This window comes from Eumetopias jubatus, unplaced genomic scaffold (genome assembly GCF_037043125.1).
Source record: "Eumetopias jubatus isolate StellerSeaLion01/CBP00866 unplaced genomic scaffold, mEumJub1_p1.0 scaffold_15, whole genome shotgun sequence".
Taxonomy (NCBI): domain Eukaryota; kingdom Metazoa; phylum Chordata; class Mammalia; order Carnivora; family Otariidae; genus Eumetopias; species Eumetopias jubatus.
Window position 1 is genome coordinate 94,630,983 of NW_028274821.1, and position 21,482 is coordinate 94,652,464.

Here is a 21,482-nt window from a genome sequence, read left to right on the forward strand (position 1 = left end):
TGGGCAGAGGGACCTCCACACCCCTGACTCTCTTAGCCCCCCACAAGTGTTTCGGGGAACTGATGAATGAGTTTGGACAGCAGCATCTCAGGTGAGCGGCTCGGCCACAGGGCTTCCAGGCCAGAGCCAGCGTGTCCTTGGGCCTCTGACCCCACCTGAGGACCCAGTGGGCACCTCAAGAGGAAGGACCCCAGGTCCTGGGGTGGGGGCTGCTCGCATGACTCTTTTTCAGCTTGGTGAGTATGAGAGTCTCCCAGGACCCCAACATCTGGCACAGCCCTGAGCTGGGCCCCTGGGGTGGCTGGTCCCTGAAGCCCTCTGCGCCAGACCTGAAGCCCCCCACCCCTGGGGAGCCCCCCACAGTGGAGGGACAGGGAGGACACTGCCAGGGTGGACACTGTGAGCCCCCTCAGCCCAGCCCTTGCCTGACCCCACATGCAGACCCGGCCCACGGCCCAAGAATCAGAAGGTGTGTCCCCGAGCCCCTCCCTCCCAGCCCTGACCCACGACCCACGTGGGGGTCACACTCACTTCTTTGGACTTGCCTTCCTGGTGAAGCTGGTGGATGTGAGTCAGCAGGGGCTCTGGTCGGCATCCTGCAGCTGGAGGATGCTGACCAGCGGCTCCACGAGACTAGGGGGCTCTCAGCGAGGACCCTGACCACATGGGCCTGCAGCTGCTTCAGCCTCAAACTGCACTGGGAGACCAGAGAGCCAGCCTCAGCTGGGGCCTGGGGGGCGGGGGCTGCAGCTGGGGTCATGGTACCAGGGCAGACCTGGCCGAGGAGTCCTGTGCCCATGGTGGACATGCCTGGCGGGCAAGGCCTAGAGGGCAGAGGCACAGGTGAGGGAGATGTGTGGTTGTGGGGAGGCCGAGGGTCAAGCCCACAGACCGAGGAGCACAGTCAATGCTGAGGCGCCAGTCCCCGCCCAGCCAGGGCTACAGAGGCCAGCTCGGGCAGGCGTGGAGCCCACGGTGCTGGGAGGGACATGGCCGGTGGGGCTGGGGCCAGGGCGGCGAACCCCCACTGGGCCTCCCCTGGGGCTGTGGAGACAGAACCGCATCGTCGTTCTGTCATGCTCGAATCCTCCAGCAAAGCCTCCCGCACCTGTGCGTCCAGAGTGCGGTCAGCTCAGAGAGGGAGCTGGGGCTAGTCAGCGCTGTCCGCCCCCAGACCAGGCTCCGGTCTGGTCTGACCCGCCGTGCCCTGCATCCCGGGCGGCAGCCGCTGTCCACAGTCGTGGTCCCGTGAAGATGGGGGGCTCGTCCCCAAGGCTGACCAAGGGCAGGAGCCCTCGGATAGGCTCCAGTCACTGTGCCTCGCCCCACAACCTGTGTGGCGCCCAGGACACGCGCGGTCCTTCAGATGCAGTGATGTGGTCGCGGGGCCCAGCAAGCAACGAGAAACAGAAAAAAGAGGGAAAACCGCCTCTGACTGACTTTTCCACCTCTTGCACTACAGAGGATTTGGAAACGGGTGGGAGCGAAAAGGAGAAAGAGCCCTACCTGGAGGGAGTGGGGTGTCGTCCGAGTGCCACTCCCCGTGTGTGGCCGGCCCTGGCTGCCCTCTGCCTGACTCTGCTGTTCCCCAAAACACCCTGCAGTTACGGACCCGCTTGGAGCCCCAGACGCTCTTCCCTCAGGGCAGAGCTGCAGGGTCTGGGCTGTGAGCTCAGGAAACAGACACCCTGACGCCCAAGGCCACCCTGTGGGGAGCGATGGGAGCACCCCGAGCCTCCGACACTGCGAGGCTGCCACCCCCTGGGACAGGTGGGCAGAGGCCACACGGGTGTCTCGGGGCCACCGGGCCGCTGTCCCATCTCCACCAGCTGCCCCGCGCCTTCCAGGAACGTGTGAAAAGACACCTGAGGCTGAACGACCACCACCTTCTTGCTCGTGAAAGGAAAGATCTAGAAAGAGGCTGCTCTCGTCTGGTCCTGACGTGTGCATGTACAGTTCCCATTCAGGGCTCCGAAGAGCAGCTCTGAGACGCTCACCGAGCAGAGTGCGGAGCCCGCATGGCTGGGACCTGCAGCTCCTACACACCGGCCAGCCGGCCCTTCCCGTTGGAAGGTGAGCTCAGGTAAACACCTGTCTCCTTTCTCCCCTGGGCAGTCCCCACCTGCCCGGCCCCCGGCCATCAGCCGGGCAGAGGGTGTGCACCCAGCCATGGCCCAGGGCAGGGGGCTGGAAGGAGGAATCCCGCCCAAGAGAGACCCTCCAGCCCTGGGCTGAGTGCCCACTGACCAGCGGCCACGGAGAACGAAGGCTTTTCCAAAAGAGTCACCATCCTTCCTGCGATGGGGTGATGGGAGGCCAGGTCTGGCTGCACTGCCAGACAGAAGGATGCCCAAGAGGGCCCCAGGAGGCCACACAGTCCCCTTCTCAGCAGGATGGCCCCTGGAGCCCCCAGATCCACCCCATGGTCAACTGTGGGGCCAGCTCCTTCCACTGGGGTCATCCAGCTGCCCTTCACAGTGGGAACCTTCTGTGGTGGCCAGCAGAAGGGGAGCGAGTGGGCATGTCCTTCTGAGATGGCCACTGCCCATTGCTGGTGCAGCGGCAGCTGGGGGCTGGCTCTGTCCCCTCCCATGAGAAGGCTCAGAAGAGCGGCTGAAGGGACCAGTAGTGCAGCTGGAGGGCTGTCAGCTTCCGGGGGCCCCCAGGAAGCTGGACGGTCATGCGGGGGGCTTGCCTGACCTACCCAACACAGCCAAGCCTCCCCCGCTCCCGCCGCTGGGAGTCTCTCAGCCCATGGCTTGGAGTGGGGCTTGAAGCGGAGATGGCCCTGCACCATCCCTGGGACCGCCATGGAGGCGACGCTCACCTGGCCCAGGTGCCAAGGTAGGTGCAGCCCTGAAGAAGCCAAGGCCCCAACGGGGTCCGCAGGCCTTGCGGATGGCAGCTTCACCACTGAGGGCCAGGCAGGTCCTTGCTCTGCTCTGGCATCTTCTCTGGAGAGAGGGGGCCTTCCAGCAGCCCCCGGGGACCTCCCCAGGGTTCTGCTGACCAAACCTGGGTCACACGCTACCCCCTGCCAGTGACTAAGCAACAGCGGAGGGGAAGTCAGCAGGGAGGCGCAGACCCTCTCTGCTGTTGGCCCCATGGCCCTTCCCACGTCTCTGCCCTGAGAGCAGCCTGGGGCCGGCCTGGGCCAGAACTCTCTCCTTGGAAAGCATTGCTCAGGTCTGGAGCTCGGAGAGTCACCCGCGTCCTGTCTGCGTGCCCTCTCCCATACAGATGCCTCTGCTGAGCTCAGCAGCCCCCAGCAGCCCCCAGCAGCCCCCAGGCCAGGGGGTCCATCCACAGAGCCGTGGGCAGGAAGCAGGGTGCAGAACCGGGACATGGGCCTCGGTCCTTGCATCACTGTGTGGACGATGCTTCCCCAGGACACGCAGAGCAAACGTCTACTTAGTCTGAACCTAATTTTAAAACCACCATACTTGAGCAAGTTGGCATGCTCACCAAACGTGAAATGCACTTTCCCCTCAAACGTGTGTGGGAACTCAGGAGACCGGGCAAGTCTCCCTCTACAAACACCCGGGAAAGGAGGGGGGTCTGTGAGAAAGGAGGCCTCCGAGGGCCCAGGGCTACCATCGGCACCCTCCCGCACCTGGGCTGGGGTATCACGTGCCTCCGCATCTGCTGGTGGGTCCTGGCGACACCCTCGCGGGAGAAGCACCATTGCTCTGTGACCGCTCGGCAGGCACGCGGGGGGCCGCCACCGGTGGGAAAGAGCTTCACTAATAGGCGCTCGGTGAGAACCCACAGAACACACAGGGACGATGCACCTTGAGTGATGACCACAACAGCACAGGAAAAGTGCTGAGACAGGACTCTGGTCTGGGAAGCAGACAAGAAACACTCCTAAATGGTGGCGGAAGAAAAATTCAGGGAAGAACGCAAGGGGCCCCGAGGGGTAGCGTCTGCTTCTCCTGCCACAGGGTGGACCTCTCACACGATCCAGCACCCACGGGCCACTTGCCGCCCCTCGTCCTCGAAGGCTTCAGTCCAGGCCCCACGGCCCCCTCTCCGGTGCCCATCCACTCCTCAGCTTTTGGTGGTCCCGGTGTCTACACCGACAATCCCGTGGACCCCGGCTCCGGAACCCTGGCTGCCGCCCCCTCCCTCCTGCCCTCCGCCCGCTCCTCCAGCCCCCCTCTGCCATGCACTGGGGCCCGTGTCTTGTCACCCCCAGCTCACACTGCAGAGGTGAGCTTGCTGCCCCACAGAGCTCGCCCCACCCTGGACCTCATGGACTCGGTGCTGCCGAAGTCACCCCCGTGGGCTTGGGCCAGAGCCCCACGGACCTGTCCTCAGCCGGGCGGGGGCCTGCCCGGGAGAGCCAGTGTTTCAGACGAGCTCCCGGGGTTTGCCCCGTGGGCCCCGCCTTGGGGAACACCGTCCTTCCCGTTTGCTCACCTCTCCTGCGCCCATCATCTCTCCCATTGTCCCCACCCAGGGGGCTCCGAGGACACCCCAAACCCACTGCCCGTCTCTGCCCCAGGCCCCACAGCACACCAGCCCGCCTCCCCCACCTGCAGCCTCTGTCCTGGCCACTCACATGCCCCACCGCCTAGTGGCTCCTGCGGGGACCCTCCGCCCCTGGGGCATCACCAGGGTCCGACCTCAGATACTGAGCGGCACGGTGCTTGCCCACCCACCCCGGACCAGTTCTGGCAAGTGAACCCAGGGGAGACAGCACGTGTCCCTCCGGGCAGAAGCTTGGCTCCCAGGTGGAGAACACAGCTGCCCAGGTCACTCACAAGACGCACACAGGCCTCTCTAGCACCAAAAAGGAGAACACACGGACGTGCTCCTTCATAGACAGAAACAAGTCACGAAAGAGCTCAAAACAACCCCGCATGTGCTTGGAAATTGGTAACACATCAGTCTAAGGAGACGCCCTAATGGGGATTGAGAGGACGGGTGACAGAGCCCTACCTGTGGAGACCTGTGATGGAGGGACCGTGGCGGGGGATCCACACCTGTCAGTGAGCACCTGGGAAAGAAGAGAGACCGTGGCGGGGCCAGCACCAGCCATGGGACAGCGCTGAGCCAAGGGACTGTCCTCGACCCCCACATCTGAGAGTCTTGAGAACCGCAGGGGACCGCAGGCTGGCAGCCATGATGACATGGGTGAGGTGGAAGCTTCCTAGGGCAAGAAACTAGAAGCGGAAAGCCCCCCAGAAACGGTCCCCCTACCCGGGCTCAAGCCCACCCGGGCAGGACGGTCTGTGTTCTTCCAGACCCTCCAGGAACGAGGAATTCCGGTCTTCAACCAACGGTTCCAGAGAATGGTAACAGAGAAACACTTTCAGCCCAATTTATGAGGTTAGTTCACCTCGACGCCGGGAACAGAGACAAAAGCTCACAAACACCACACACACACTATGACCGGGGGAGGTGCATCCCACACACGCAGGGCAGCCTGAGCTGGAGAATCTGTGAAGCCAGTACACCAAATAACACGGTCAGGCTGCCTCTGTATTAACGCAAAGCCACGGGATACAAAAATTAAAAAGAGCTTTTGGCTTTTGCCAAAACTTTAGCCTATCCAGCTGATGGCTAGAACTGCTCAGAGCCTCAGCGCAGGCAGTCGAGAGAAGGGTGACGGCCACCTCAGCTCAGGTGTGCGTGGAGCCCAGGCCTGTCGCCCACACACACAGGTGGTGACCCCAGAAGTCTGGCTGATCTGTTAGCCAGGCGCTGGTCCCCCCGCGCCACAAAGCCAGCCGTGGGCCTGGCAGGAGCACCCTCAGCCTCCATAGCTCATGGACACCCCTCCTCCACAAGCCCACAGCCCCTTCCCGGAGGGCACCTGCGCTGGACGCCTGCCCCAGTGAGCTTGGTCCGGGTCTGGGCACTCTGCCCACCCTCAGCTGGGAGCAGGAGGTAAGACACGAGACATGGGCCTTATCCCTCCAGCCACGCATGGGCCCTGCAGCCTTCACCACGGCGACTTGTACGTCCTCCCCGGGAACCAGGGCCACCTATCCTTCTGCTGCTTCTGGGAGCAAAGTGCAGGGCAGGGGTGCCCATGGGTCAGGCAGTACCTTCACCACCCGCACGGGCAAAGCCACCCTCCAGGCCCAGGCCACACGCATCTCCCAGTGGCCAGACAGCCTGTCCCTGGGGCAGGAGGCCATGAGCAAAGCCAGTGAGAACTGATGAGCACTCGGGCCCCACGCGGCACACAGGCGGTCATGGCCCACTGGGTCCCCTGTGCTGTGCAGAAGCTGGGTGGTGGCCACAGGCCCTTGCCTCCTGGTCTCAGCCTCAGGGGCCTGTGTCTACCAGTGTCCAGTGGGTGTCAGCCCAGGGCTCCAGCCCCCATGCGTCTGCCAGAACTTTCAGACAGGGTGGCCCACTGAGGCCAGAGGAGGGCCCACACCCACATGCTCACTCACCTGCCGCAGCTCCCGCGTGGACCACAGCGTCTGCAGGGCCTGCAGGAACAGGAGCAGGTCCTGGCCTGGGGGGAGAACACGGGGCTATGCAGAGCCCACCAACCCCACCCTGACCAACGCCTGGGGGCTCCCCACAGATGCCACCCGGTGTCCATGGTCTCTTGTGCCCTCTCTGGCCAGAGCACCCCCTGCCCCTTCCCTGGGACCTGTGGCCTGGCCATCCGCAGTGCTCACTGGGACGGGCTTCTGTCCACAGCTTGGGGGAAGCCCAGGCCTCATGTTCCAGTGGTGGTGAGCGGCAGGTCTCAGAGCCGCTACACTGTGAGCGGGAAAGGGGCAGCGGACGCCAGGGCCAAGCCTGCAGCCCTGACCGTCACGCCCTCCGTGTCACGTCACGGCCCACCCCCACCCACGGCCCACCAAGTCTGGCCTCCAGCCCCTGGCGAGGCCCCAGAGTGGTCCTGGCTTCTGCCTCCCGATCCCCACTCTCCTGGCCCCAGCTGCACCCCCCACAGGCTGGCCGCTCCCTAAAGCGTCCCCCCCCCCATAGCCCTGGTCCTCTCTTGCTTGCCCAAGTCCCCAGCCCCACCGCGGGTCAGGATGGGGACCCCACTGGGACACCAGGCCCAGGGGAGGTTGGGGTCACCCTCATGCTGGAAAAGGAACTGTGCCCTCAGACCAGGTTTAAGGTCAATGCCCGGGAAGGTGGGCTGGCCTGCTCTCCACTTTGGGAAAGAAAGCGGTCTCTGAGTCACCCACAGCCACCAGCGCCCCCTGGCTGCCTCAGGAGGGCCCGCCCCACCCCTGCGGCCACCTGCCCCCCGCCCTCAGGGCAGGACCACCCTGCTAGGCCCTTCCAGGATTCCCCCTGCCTCACTGCACCACCCCCAGGGCTGTAGAAGCCCCTCTTCACTAAGCAAGTCCTGCTGCAAATGCCAGGCCGCTGTCCGACCCTAGGCCTTCACAGCCCCACGAGGACATCACAGAGCCCAGCGCGGATGCCAGGTGACATCAGGGGCCATGGGGCTCAGAGCCTGTGTCCAGCCGTGGGCCGGGAGGTGGAGGAAGCCCTGCATTTACTCAGGACCCCGGCCATGCCCCTCACATGGTGGTGGTCATAGGCAGGACCTGAGCACACACGTAGGGGGAGGGGAGGTCACCAACAGATGCCCTAGGTCAAATCGGGGCTCACCCAAGGGACTTCACCTGCAAATCTACCCAAGAATTGAGGGGACAACAGCAACCCCCTGGGCTCCCACGGAAGACCAGACTCAGGGAAAGGTGGGGACACCTGGACCAAAGCCTGGAGGGCCGGCCGTCCCCCTGAGGACACAGACTCAGGGACCCAGACAGACAGCAGTGGGTGGATGGACCACCGCACGGGAGGGGGCGTGACACGCTGGGTGCGTTCCAGAAGCAAGGCTCCTTGACGGGAAGGGCGTCTACCACTGCGCTTTGAGGAATAAAGGGGAAATCATATGCACCTCTCAGTAGATGCAGAATGAGCATTTCATAAACGCAATTTCTATTCATGATTTAAGAAACAACCCAGCAAACTGGGAATAGAGGCAACTCCATCACCCAGAAAAAAGATGTTTGTAAGAAACACCCTCGGCAAACACAGGACTTAATGCTGAAGACTGACAGCACCCTGGGGGCCAGGCCAGCAGGACAGCCCTGACTGCACGGTCAGCTTTGGGTGCCGGCGTGTCAGGAGGGGGCCGTGATGCATGCACGCTGCAGGGGCGCGGGTGGTGGGGACACGGGAAATCCTGTGCCTCTGGATTCTGCTGTCAACCTAAAACCGCTCTAGAAAATACAAGTCTTTAAAAATTAAAACAGGGGCGCCTGGGTGGCTCAGTCGGTTAAGCGTCTGCCTTCGGCTCAGGTCATGATCTCCGGGTCCTGGGATCGAGCCCCGCGTCGGGCTCCCTGCTCGGCGGGGAGCCTGCTTCTCCCTCTCCGTCTCTCCCGCTGCTTGTGCTCTCTCTCTCTCGCTGTCAAATAAATAAAATCTTTAAAAAAAATTAAAACATTACTGTTCACTGAAAACATAATTTTGTGGAAAGTCATAAAGAATCTAAAGAGAAGATATTAGGGGCACCTGGATGGTTCAGTTGATTTCAGCTCAGGTCATGGTCTTGGGGTCGCAAGAACAAACCCTGAGTTGAGCTCCATGCTCAGCACGGAGCCTGCTTGAGATTCTGTCTCTCCCTCTCTGCCCCCACCCAATGAAAGAAAGAGAAGAAAGAAAAGAAAGAAAGAAAGAAAAAAGAAAGAAAGAAAGAGAGAAAGAAAGAAAGAGAGAAGGTATTAGGATTACTTAGCAGGCTGCTTGTAGCTTGGACACTCAACACAAGGCCAATACTAAAAATCCATTATTTCCATATAAACAAGTAACAAACAGAAATGAACATTAAAAACAAAACAGCACAAAAAAATTCAAATATCTTTGGATAAATCTAACAAAAGAAATTCATGCAAAAAAACCCATAAAATATTGAGAAAAAATTTAAAAGACCTAATGAAGAAAGGGCCATCCCATACAATAAAAAAGAAAAGTTGCTGCTTGTCCCACAATTAGTAGATGCCATACTGTTCCAACCCCAGCGGCGGGGCTGGGAGGGTATGCATATGTGTCCACCTGTCTTAACAATATGCCCAAAATCACAGTGGCGCAAGACTACCCCACCCAGCGCCAAGCACCACCCTAGCACCACCCTAGCTAAGGCTGAGCGGCACCGGCATGGAGAGGGCAGCCACGGACCCGTGCAAAGACCCGGAGCCAGAGCTGGGCACGCGCGGGACCCTGATGCATGACCAGGGCGGCCCCGGAGCCCAGGAACTCTGTGTCCTTATTGAGGATGCTGGAGCATCACTGGCCTCACACCTACATCCCCTCACCCCCCCCACCCCCAGAAGATCTAAACATGGAAGACAGATAAATAGAGCCTCTGGGAGAATATTTTGATGACCTTGGGGCAGAGAGGTCTCCCAAAAAATACAACTACGGACAAGATTCCCACTAATCAAAAGGATCCTGCAGGAACCCAGCAGGGCAGGTCCTGGCCCCGCCTCACCTAGAGCCATCCAGCTGTCTAAGGGGACAGCCCTGCTTTCAGCTGCTTCCTTGGCGCGGCCAAGACCTGGGCCCCACCCGACAGTTCCGCCCTGGTCGTGCCCCTGACCCAGCCCCCACAGCTGGGCGCTGCACATGGCGGAGAGCCGGCCATCTGTCCCTCCTGGGCAGTGCCCACATCGGCCTTGTTCGAGGCTGTGGTCCAGGCCCTGGTGGGTGCTCCACAGTGAGCTGGGGACGGTGCCAGGGCCCGGTGTGCACACACATGGTCACCAGCCCAGTAGCCTCGGGCAGACCCCTGGAAGCCCCAGGTGCAGCAGGAGGGGACCTGAGGCAGGTCTGAGTGGGGTGGGGCATGGCAAGGACATGGCCCAGTGGGTAGTGAGGTGTGTGTGGGGTGCAGGCGGTGGGGCAGGGAGGTCCCCTAGGCTGAGGGGGGCTCCCAGGCTGACACCCATCCAAAGACACACAAAGGAGGGCATTGGGAGATGTTTGTCTGAAGGAACAGATAAGCAAACTAAATGTCGCTTTGCAGAGCCCAAGGCAGGGACCTGGAGGGCCTGGAGGGCCTGGGTCCCTGCTGCCCTGACTTAGGGGACAGGAGGCTGGGCCTAGGAGGGCAGGTGGGAGCCTGGTGCCAAGGGGTCTCTGTCCACAGGATGGACATCAGCCATGCCCGCCACCTGGCATGGCCCCCACGTCCCCATCCCAGGCCTGGAGCTGGGCCAGGCCCAAGTTCACAGCTAACCCGCCCTGACGACGTGGACCTGCAGGCAGAGGGCCAGACAGCAGGTCGGGGGCCTGAGACAGATGGCCTCTGGCCTGTGCCTGACCCCTGACCCCATCCCTGGACCACGCGGCGGGGGGGCGGGGGGGAGGCTCTGTGCAGGGAGGCACTGAGAAGCAACTCATTTCAGGAGTCAACCCTCCACACCCACAGCCGGGGCTGTTCCTCTCTGTCCAGCGTGCGGGCCTCACGGCTGTCCCTGCCAACAGCCCTCCCGCACACGCACCAGGGAGCCTCAGGCTCCAGCCGCACCAGGAGGTACGGGGGTGGCTCACCCTCTGCCCCGTCCCCCCGCTTCCCCGGTGCCCGCTGGACACTGAGAGCGGCGAGCTGCCCAGCGGCGCCCCCGAGGTCGCTGACAGGAGGAAGAGAAATGCAGGGCCAGGGAGGGGCAGGACAGAGAGACAGCCCTTCATCCAAAACGCCACCGAGCTAACTCAGTGCCTTCACTTTAAGAAACAGATGCGTTCTAGAAAACAGCTCAGTGGCCACGTGAACACGACGGCCTGCTATTTCCTGTCATGAAGCTGGGTGAGACAGAAATAAAACGGGCGCTTTCTACGGGGGGAGTAGGAGCAGAGAAGTCTCAGAAACCGTGGCCGGGCCTGGCTGAGCTGGGTGGTGCTCACTGGGCCTCCCCCCGCCCCGTGGTCTCCGTGAAGCCCCCTCTCCTGCGCCACCAGCCGTCCTCCGAGACCCAGGTCAGGACCCGCAGAGGCTCCCGCGGTTGGTCCGGGATCCCACTCGGCACCAGCGGGAGGCAGTGCTGGGCGCGCTGAACCCCGGCTGCCCCGGCCAGACCCGCCCGCTCTGCAGGTCACCCCAGTGTCCACCTCTGCCCCCGGGGCGGCTGTCCTGACCCTGCCCGTCCTTGGGCAGCTGCAGAGCGCAGGCATCCAGCCTGGCTGTCGGCCTGAGCAAGGGCTGCGGCACCAGCCCCGTCGCATCCGCAGACCTGGCTGCAGTGTCCCGAAGGCCACCAGTCTCCAGCCCTGCCCTCCGCACCGCCTGGCGCAGGAACCCATCCCCTCTGCGGTGATGTCCACGTGAGCTGTGGCGGCCGGTGATGTCCTGCCTCCCAGGACGGGGACACGCGGTTCCTCGGCAAAGGTGGGGGCCGTCACTCTCCAGCCCACTTGTCTGCCCCACTCGGTCCCTGGTCCCAGGTTTCACCCTCGTTTGGGTGGCGCTGGGACAGGACAGGGGGCGCTCAGCCCTTCCCGAGCGGGACACGTGAGGACCGAAGAGAAAGGGCATTCCTCAAAGCCCCCGTATCCAAACCCTCCTGCTTGGAAACCCCTCAGAGGCCTCCCAACAGCACCGAAAGCCAACAGGCAGGGCAAGGTCTCCCATGGTGGCGGCCCCCCTCCGGGAAGCGGGATGAGAAGGCCTTGCTGTCCTGCTTCCTCCAACAAATCATGAGCTTCCAAGACAGGACACCCCCAGCCCTGGCCTCAGCACAGGTGCCCCGAAGCATCAGGCTAGCATTGGGCCGGCTGTGGGGAGTCATGACGAGATGCGACGTCCGCACAGAGGTGAGCTCCTGCTGTTGGCGACATCAGCACACACCTGAGGATCCGGGTGAAGCACCTGGAGAGTTCCTCCAGCAACCGGGATCCACTTAGGTGAACGCACCCCATTGACACACAGAAACCACCAGATTTCAAGGGCAAGTTAGACAATCTGCTGGAAGAAAGAATCCTACTAACAACAGGAATTTAAAAAAATGAAACACTTAGGTGTTTAAAAAAATGTGGAATAAACAATGTGGAAGATCTAGTTTTTTCATCTAAGAACAAAAGAACAAACAGGAAGGCAAACCCTGTCCTTGAGGGTTGTTCCGGTTTTTACCCCAAACATGCACTGTCGTTTGTTAGGGTCACGGTCCTGCAGGTCAGGGGCGGGGCACGGCTGGCACCTGGGCTCAGGGAAGGGTCACGGCGACTCAACAGAATTAGCCACCAAGGCCAAGCCACGCTCAAGGGCGGGAAGCAGAGCCCACCTTGGTGGGAGGGTGTCAGGGGGCTGCAGGTGTGCCTACACCATCGATGAGCCGCCAGGCACCCGCGGGGCCAACCGCCAGGGTAACACAATTCAGTAAGAATACAGGATTTCTGTGGAACCAAACAAGCCCATTCTGATGTCGAAAGAAAGAAAGAGAGAGAGAAAAGAAAACAAAAACAGAAACAAAAAGCAGCGAGGGTTGTTAGTCCCGCCGGAGAGTGAATCACCATAAAACCGTGGTCACTAGAACAGTGTGCTGTGGCTCACGAGTGGACAAAGACCAGAGCAGAAAGCTGGGGACAAACCCAAAGACACGGGGGAACCAGCATGTGGTCGCTGGGGGGAAGTGGACAGTTCACCGAGTGTGGTTGGGACACCCGAATGTCTTCTAGAAGTAGAAGCGAGTCGGGCCCATACCTCCTATCTCACAGCAGAATAAATCCCATCTGGATCCCAGACTAAACGCGATCAAGGCTGACCCCTCACAGCTCTGTCCCGGGCAGGTTTGCGTTCGGCACTCACAGATGGAGGGGAGCACTGGCTTACGACCGTTTCTCTCAGACAAGGAAACACAGAGAGGTTAAGTAACGTTTCCACAGTCACACAGCAAGGAAAGTGTGTGTGTGCCACCTGGGTTCATGGCCTCTCTCATGTCACAGCCCCAGGGGCCAGGGGAGACCCTCAGCCCAACGCTTGATGCCGGGAGTGGCCAGCCTTGCAGTGCTGACTGCGTGCCCCGGGAGGGCCCCGTGTTTCGGGGGTCCGAGGGAGGGAAATGGGCTTCCTGGAGCTGTGGCACTTGTCCCTTCCTCTGTGCTGGGAAGTAACTTCTGAACCCCCAAGGACGGGGAGTCCAGCGCTGCCTGAAAACCCCAGCCACCCAACTTCTGATTCAGCTCCATCTGCTCCTACAAAGGCCACGTTTTCTTGGGGAAACAATCTTTGAGCCCAGTTGATGTTTCAGTTGGAGAATGTTTTCTTGGCCCCAGGGCAGCAGAGGTCTGCAGAAAAAGGCCACTGTCCTCACTGGTCCCTCTTTCCCCTCACGGTGCCTCAACACCAGCCGCAGAACCGGCCAGAGGAACCACGTGGATGCCCTCCGGCCTCAGGGCTATCACTCTCCCAGGGACCACAGAAGAGGAAGGTCCTCAGTGGCAAAACCGGCAGAGGGGCCAGAAGCGTCCTGGAGGTGCTCAGCCAGACCCCGGGGAGAGACAGATGCCCTGGCCTGAGGCCGCCCATGGAGGCCTTCCTAAGGCCTCATCAGCAGAGCTGGACGGCAGCACAGGCCCAGACCCAGCCACACCAGGCCAGACGAGGCTGTGTCTGATCGGGGGGGGCTGTCTGATCCGGGGGGGCTGTCTGATCCAGGGGGGCTGTGTCTGATAGGGGGGCTGCGTCTGATTCGGGGGGGCTGTGTCTGATCCGGGGGGCTGCGTCTGATCCGGGGGGGCTGTGTCTGATCCGGGGGGCTGTGTCTGATCCGGGGGGGCTGTGTCTGATCTGGGGAGGGGCTGTGTCTGATCTGGGGGGCTGTGTCTGATCGGGGGGGGCTGTGTCTGATCCGGGGGGGCTGTCTCTGATAGGGGGGCTGTGTCTGATCTGGGGGGGCTGCGTCTGATTGGGGGGGCTGCGTCTGATCCGGGGGGCTGTGTCTGATCCGGAGGGGCTGTGTCTGATCCGGGGGGCTGTGTCTGATCCGGGGGGGCTGTGTCTGATCTGGGGGGGCTGTGTCTGATAGGGGGGCTGTGTCTGATCCGGGGGGTCTGTCTCTGATAGGGGGGCTGTGTCTGATCTGGGGAGGGGCTGTGTCTGATCTGGGGGGGCTGTCTGATCCAGGGGGGCTGTGTCTGATCTGGGGAGGGGCTGTGTCTGATCCGGGGGGCTGTGTCTGATCGGGGGGGGCTGTGTCTGATCCGGGGGGGCTGTCTCTGATAGGGGGGCTGTGTCTGATCTGGGGGGGCTGCGTCTGATTGGGGGGGCTGCGTCTGATCCGGGGGGGCTGTGTCTGATCCGGAGGGGCTGTCTGATCCGGGGGGGGCTGTCTCTGATAGGGGGGCTGTGTCTGATCTGGGGGGGCTCCGTCTGATTGGGGGGGCTGCGTCTGATCCGGGGGGGCTGTGTCTGATCTGGGGAGGGGCTGTGTCTGATAGGGGGGCTGTGTCTGATCCGGGGGGTCTGTCTCTGATAGGGGGGCTGTGTCTGATCTGGGGGGGCTGTGTCTGATCCGGGGGGGCTGTGTCTGATCCGGGGGGCTGTGTCTGATCCGGGGGGGCTGTGTCTGATCTGGGGAGGGGCTGTGTCTGATCTGGGGGGGCTGTCTGATCCAGGGGGGCTGTGTCTGATCTGGGGAGGGGCTGTGTCTGATCCGGGGGGCTGTGTCTGATCGGGGGGGGCTGTGTCTGATCCGGGGGGGCTGTCTCTGATAGGGGGGCTGTGTCTGATCTGGGGGGGCTGCGTCTGATTGGGGGGGCTGCGTCTGATCCGGGGGGGCTGTGTCTGATCCGGAGGGGCTGTCTGATCCGGGGGGGGCTGTCTCTGATAGGGGGGCTGTGTCTGATCTGGGGGGGCTCCGTCTGATTGGGGGGGCTGCGTCTGATCCGGGGGGGCTGTGTCTGATCTGGGGAGGGGCTGTGTCTGATAGGGGGGCTGTGTCTGATCCGGGGGGTCTGTCTCTGATAGGGGGGCTGTGTCTGATCTGGGGGGGCTGTGTCTGATCCGGGGGGGCTGTGTCTGATCTGGGGGGCTGTGTCTGATCCGGGGGGGCTGTGTCTGATCTGGGGAGGGGCTGTGTCTGATCTGGGGGGGCTGTCTGATCCAGGGGGGCTGTGTCTGATCTGGGGAGGGGCTGTGTCTGATCCGGGGGGCTGTGTCTGATCGGGGGGGGCTGTGTCTGATCCGGGGGGGCTGTCTCTGATAGGGGGGCTATGTCTGATCTGGGGGGGCTGCGTCTGATTGGGGGGGCTGCGTCTGATCCGGGGGGGCTGTGTCTGATCCGGAGGGGCTGTCTGATCCGGGGGGGGCTGTCTCTGATAGGGGGGCTGTGTCTGATCTGGGGGGGCTCCGTCTGATTGGGGGGGCTGCGTCTGATCCGGGGGGGCTGTGTCTGATCTGGGGAGGGGCTGTGTCTGATAGGGGGGCTGTGTCTGATCCGGGGGGGGCTGTCTCTGATAGGGGGGCTGTGTCTGATCTGGGGGGGCTGCGTCTGATCCGGGGGGGCTGTGTCTGATCCGGGGGGCTGTGTCTGATCCGGGGGGGCTGTGTCTGATCTGGGGAGGGGCTGTGTCTGATCCGGGGGGGCTGTGTCTGATCTGGGGAGGGGCTGTGTCTGATCCGGGGGGGCTGTGTCTGATCCAGGGGGGCTGTGTCTGATCCGGGGGGGCTGTGTCTGATCTGGGGGGGCTGTGTCTGATCTGGGGGGGCTGTGTCTGATCTGGGGAGGGGCTGTGTCTGATCTGGGGGGGCTGTGTCTGATCCGGGGGGGCTGTGTCTGATCTGGGGAGGGGCTGTGTCTGATCTGGGGGGGCTGTGTCTGATCCGGGGGGGCTGTGTCTGATCTGGGGAGGGGCTGTGTCTGATCTGGGGGGGCTGTGTCTGATCCGGGGGGCTGTGTCTGATCCGGGGGGGCTGTGTCCGATCCGGGGGGCTGTGTCCGATCCGGGGGCGCTGTGTCTGATCTGGGGAGGGGCTGTGTCTGATCCGGGGGGGCTGTGTCTGATCCAGGGGGGCTGCGTCTGATCCGGGGGGGCTGCGTCTGATCCGGGGGGGCTGTGTCTGATCCGGGGGGGCTGTGTCTGATGGGGGCCTGTGTCTGATCCGGGGGGGGCTGTGTCTGATCCGGGGGGGCTGTGTCTGATCCGGGGGGCTGTGTCTGATCCGGGGGGGCTGTGTCTGTTCTCAGGGTGGCCTGCCCCTCTGCTAGCTCCAGCAGGGCATAGGTGAGGCCCTGCATACCCTCAGGCCGAGGCCCAGCTGTGATGGGCAGGTGTGACATCATCGTGAGCCCCACCCAACATGCAGCCCCATGGGGATGGGCAGACAGATGCCTGGGTAAGGCCCTGAGAGAGGGAGGGGCCTGAAGATTCCCTGTGCACCTATGAGCCCTGTGGGCACCAGCTGCACCCCCAGGACCTGGGTCCCTGCCCTCCAGACCCTAGATCCCCACTCCTGTCTCTGGTTGCTGGTTGGCTCAATGGCCAGAGCTGACCCCGAAGTGATGACCCAGGAGGCCCCTGGGGGGATGCGTGGAGACCACAGCCATCCAGGACAAAAGAGGCATGCTGGGATTTGGGGACCAGTTCTTAGGGTCTAAATGAGAAGACAGCTCTTTGCTGACCACATCCCCGGCCACCAAAGCGAAAATGCCTCCCTTCCCCACCGAGGGGGTCTCTGCGCCCAAACAGGCCCCTCATCTCTGGTCAGGACCCCGGGCCTGGGCACAGGGCAGGAGTGCCACGGGGGGCTTTGGGCTCCCATGTTTGCAGTCTGGCCCAGCCCTGCTTTTCAGACACACCCCACTTCCCTCCTTGCTGCTTCTTGGCAAGATGAATAAATGCCTGTGTCAAGCCCAGAGACTCAGAGAAACACCTGTCCTTCCCCCCATCCCCACACACGCCTGCTTCCCCCACTTCTGTGTGGGGCTCGGTCCTCCCCTGTGGAGTTGGTCCAGCCACAGAGTCCTCCGGCAGCCATCGAGCCAGTGGCCAGCAGGCAGCCCGCCTTGGGACGTAGCTACGTGGTGTAGCTCGCCCCTCGGGAGCTGGAGGCTCCCCTCCCAGGGCACACGGAAGCGCTGACCCACTGCTCTCAGGCCAGGAAGGCTGTGCGGGCAGCCACCTGCATGCTCGTGTCCACTCGCAGCAGAGGCCCACGTGCCCCAGCCCCACACGAGGCTGGAGCACTGGGATGCCTTCCCCCGGGGGTGCCTCCTGTGCACACACGTGTAGCCTATCCACAGACAGCCCCACGTGCACACAATCTGTATACACAGCCAGCACACACCACACTCCTCACACATCCCCCATACCGGGCCCTGCCAGAGGCAGCCCATCGGGGGCGCGGACTCACCTGCAGAATGGCCCTCGCTCCCAGCAGTGGGGTCACCAGCTGCGTCGCCCACAGTGGGGTCCATCCTCAAGGTGAGGCCAGGGAAGGCAACAGGCAGCTCGAGGTGTGAGGACCTGGTGGAGAGCGATAGACTATTCTCCCCACACTGACCGGCAGCCCACCAAGGGCCCACCTCTGTCCCGGTGCAGGGACCCAGGCGGCCTCGGCTGCCCCTGCCGGCTGGGGAAGCTTAGAGCTGGCTTCAGGAGCGGGCTTGCAGTGAGGACCCACGAGCTAACCCACACAAGCACGCCCACCTCTAAATAATCCAGTCTGGCAGCAAGCGGTTATGCCCCGTGGTCAGCAGGGTGCCTGTGAATGTTTATTGCCTACAACACACTTCTCTACACTGACGGGGACTATTCTGTTTCTCCTCCTTTATTCTGCGTACTTGAGGCCTTGCAAAGACTATTCCCATATGCAGCCTTCCTCTGCATTGCAGTGAGACATGCAGAGCCTCCCGTGTACCCCAAACCTCACACAGGTACAGAAGGGAAGAGCCTCTTGGCTTCCTTCCCTGAAACTCCCCCTCAGAGGCAACCACTCTCAGGAACTCTTTCAGCTGTCCCCTTAGATATGTACATTCATATTTCTTTTTCTTTTTCTAGATTGTATTTACTTATTTATTTATTTATTAGAGAGAGAGAGAGAGAGCGCGCGCACAACAAGCTGGGGGAGGGGCAGAGGGAGAAGCAGACTCCCCGTGGAGCAGGGAGCCCCATGTGGGACTCGATCCTGGGACCCCGGGATCCTGACCTGGGCCGAAGGCAGACGCTTCACTGACTGAGCCACCTGGGTGCGCTACATTCATATTTCTAAATAATATGTTGATGTGGTTCCTCCTTCAGTTTCCAGTCTTACATGTGACTGACCAACTTCAAGCTAGAATTCACTGTCATACCCCAGCGGCACCCACACATCCCGCAACCTCCTCAGACAGTTCTGTGAGAGTCTCCCTTTAGCTCACTATTTATAGAAGACATGAGCACAACTGTGTAAACACTACACACAGCTGAGCCATGTGTGGACTGCGGTTATTTTTCCGTTCGCGCTCGGTTTGCGCCAGCCTTCTGCTCTGGCCCCGCGGGAGGACCAGTGCTGCGCAGGCCCTCTCGCTGCAAACAGCATCAACTGGACAATGTATTTGTGGACAACAGGCAACACACAACCATGCCGCTGACAGCAGGACAGTGCCCCAGGGGGCCCCCAGGATGACGGGCTCCCAAGACCACGGATCTGGAGTCCAGACAGCACAGCGCTCTGCCAGGTACAGGAAACAGCACTACATCTGTGGGACAGGGCACTGCAAGAGGGGCGACGGAGCAGCCAGAAGTGCCCAAGCACAGTGCAGGAGCCCCAGGCTCTCAGAAACAGGTGCCTCGGGCCTGAGACGGTAACAGACACTAGCAGTCAGTCTGTGCTGGACATACTGACTCCAGCCCAGCTGACACCAGCCGAGACTCCAGAAAGGCTTAGGACGATGCCTAGAGTGAGCCCCACTCTTGCCCTGCCAACATCTAAAACCAAGCCCCAATAAAATCAACATCGGTCGATGTACAATGGTTGAGTTGTAGGTTGAGTCCCACCAAGACAAAGACCACCCTAACAAAATGTCAAGCCATGTTCACCTGTTCAAGGTAATCAGCTAGAAATTAACTGCCTACTAGAACAAAAATCAACATTCTTCATAGGAAGATAACAGAATCCAGAATCCGGAGCTGCTACAATGTATCATTCACAATGTTCAGTACATAATATAAAAATCACAAGATCTACCAAGAAATAGGAAAAAATGACTCCATAATCAAGGAGAAAAAATTAAAAAAAAAAAAAACAAAAACCAGATAATAGAAACCAACTCCAAGTGGCTCAGATTTTGGATTTACCAAAGATAAACACAGCCATTATAAGTGTGTGTGAAGGGACGCCTGGGTGGCTCAGTCGTTGAGCATCTGCCTTCGGCTCAGGTCATGATCCCAGGGTCCTGGGATGGAGCCCCACGTCCGGCTCCCTGCTCAGCGGGAAGCCTGCTTCTCCCTCTCCCACTCCCCCTGCTTGTGTGCTCTCGCTCTCTCTCTGTCAAAGAAATAAATAAGATCTTTAAAAACAAAAAAGTGTGAAGACTGGATGGAAAACATGTCCAAAAAATTAAAGGAAAACATCGTCTTAATGAGTAAACAGACAAGGGAAAATGGAAATTATTTGAAACTCCATAAAAGAACTAAATGGTATTTCTCCAATAAAAAGTATAATAACTGAAATGAAAAATTCACTGATTGGGCTTGACAGTGCATTGGAGATGGCAGATGAATCAGTGAATTTGAAGACAGATCAGTAGAAATGATCCTATCTACGGGATGGGGGAGGGGAGTAGATTACAGAACAAAGTACATCACTTCTTGCCTGCTGGTTGTTATTTACCGCCATCACCGACGGGACTCTGACAGCGCTGCAGTACCTTCCTCCGTGTGTTTCAACAAGCCTGGAAGTCGATCACCTGTTTTTAAAGTCTCTGTCCCCCTGTGTCAGTCCGGACAGCCGCTCTCCAGCCCGGTGGTACAGCTCTCACCCTGGGATTCCTGTTCTCTCTTCTCTTGGTGCGCCCTGCACTCCTTGACTTCCAAGTCCTCACCTTTCTGTTTTCCTCCTGTTTCCAGAGGACCACATTCTCCAGAATCGTCCTGAGAAGAGCTGCAAAGGAAGAACATTTAATAAGCCTTTGGTTGTCCGGAAGTGTCTTCACTGGGCACTAGCTCCTGGCTGGCGGTTTGGCTGTGCGTGGGCCGTAGGTGAGAAGTCATCCCCCAGATACGTGATGTTGATGGTCCCCCATGGTCTTCTAACCCCCTCGTGTTGGTGCCCAGAGGTCTGAAGCCACCTGACTCCCAACATCATGTAGGATGCTTGTCTTTTCCTTCTGAAGGGCCTTCCCTTAACAGCATGTCAGGAGGATGGATGGGGTGGGGTCCACCAGGTGCTCTCATGTTCTTCAGTTCTGGGACATGTCTTTTATTTTTCCTTGATAATGCCCTGGCCTCCCTGTTCTCCACCCTGTGGTGTAAGTACTCTTTTTTTTTTTTTTTTAAGATTTTATTTATTTATTTGACAGAGACACAGTGAGAGAGGGAACACAAGCAGGGGGAGTGGGAGAGGGAGAAGCAGGCTTCCCGCTGAGCCAGGAGCCCGACGCGGGGCTGGATCCCAGGACCTGGGACCATGACCTGAGCCGAAGGCAGACGCTTCACGGCTGAGCCACCCAGGCGCCCCATGGTGTAAGTACTCCGATTTTGGGCTCCCTGGAAGAACCTCAAATTTTCTGATCTTTCCCCTTCTCTGCCTTCAGGGGAGATTTCCTGAACTTTATTTTGCAAAATGATCTTGAATTATTCATTTCTGCTATCAAAATTTTATTAATCAAGCGTTCCTTCTCCTGTCACCCCGGAGGACCCCATGACTCAGCCTTTGTTTTCCTACAGTCTTCCGCATCAGCGCTCTTTCCTGCTCACCCAGTGCCTTTCCTCTCAGAAGCTTTGCTCAGGTGTCTGGGGACTGCCGCTCATATTTAAGAGTGAGGCACTGAATGGCTGCCTGGGAACCGAGCAGGGGGCAGTCCTGGGAACCGTGGGCCTCACTGTGGGTACCCAGGGCCCGGGAGGCCTCTCCTCTTGGCCCGTCTGTCAGGAAGAAATGCCCCCATCCTCACCTGCAGGAGGGCGCTGGGCTGCCACAGCCCAGGTCCCTGGAGGGTCGGAGTCTGGCCCCTGCCCTTGAAAACATCCCAAGACCCTGTTTCCAGTCTGGAGCCTCCCGGGGTGCTGTGGCCAGGCTGGGGGCCAGCCCTCTGCCTCGGGCTCTTGCTTTCTCAGGCGGTTAAACAGAGACACGCAGCAGTGGTCCTCCGTCTCCATGGGGCTTTTCACCTCTTCCCTTCTCTTTGCCTTTATTAAAAAGGCAAAACTGTCTTTTTTTTTTAAATGTTTTATTTATTTATTCATGAGAGTCAGAGAGAGAGAGAGAGAGAGACAGAGGCAGAGGGAGAAGCAGGCTGCCCACCGAGCAGGGAGCCTGATGAGGGACTCAATCCCAGGACCCTGGG

The 21,482-nt window shown here is 60.5% G+C and overlaps 1 long non-coding RNA gene across 3 annotated transcripts in view; it reads right to left on the reverse strand.

Moving 5' to 3' along the window:
• Positions 1 to 7,265: 7,265 nt before the first annotated feature.
• Positions 7,266 to 21,482, reverse strand: part of LOC114201759 (uncharacterized) — a 28,187-nt gene continuing 13,970 nt past the window's right edge. For 2 of the 3 annotated variants that reach the window (XR_003607698.2, XR_015766850.1), the window contains one exon: positions 17,692 to 20,077. This is a non-coding gene — a long non-coding RNA (uncharacterized LOC114201759). Of the gene's footprint in view, positions 8,408 to 17,347; positions 17,461 to 17,691; positions 20,078 to 21,482 lie in introns of those variants that run through there. The other variant, XR_003607700.2, reaches the window with a different exon arrangement.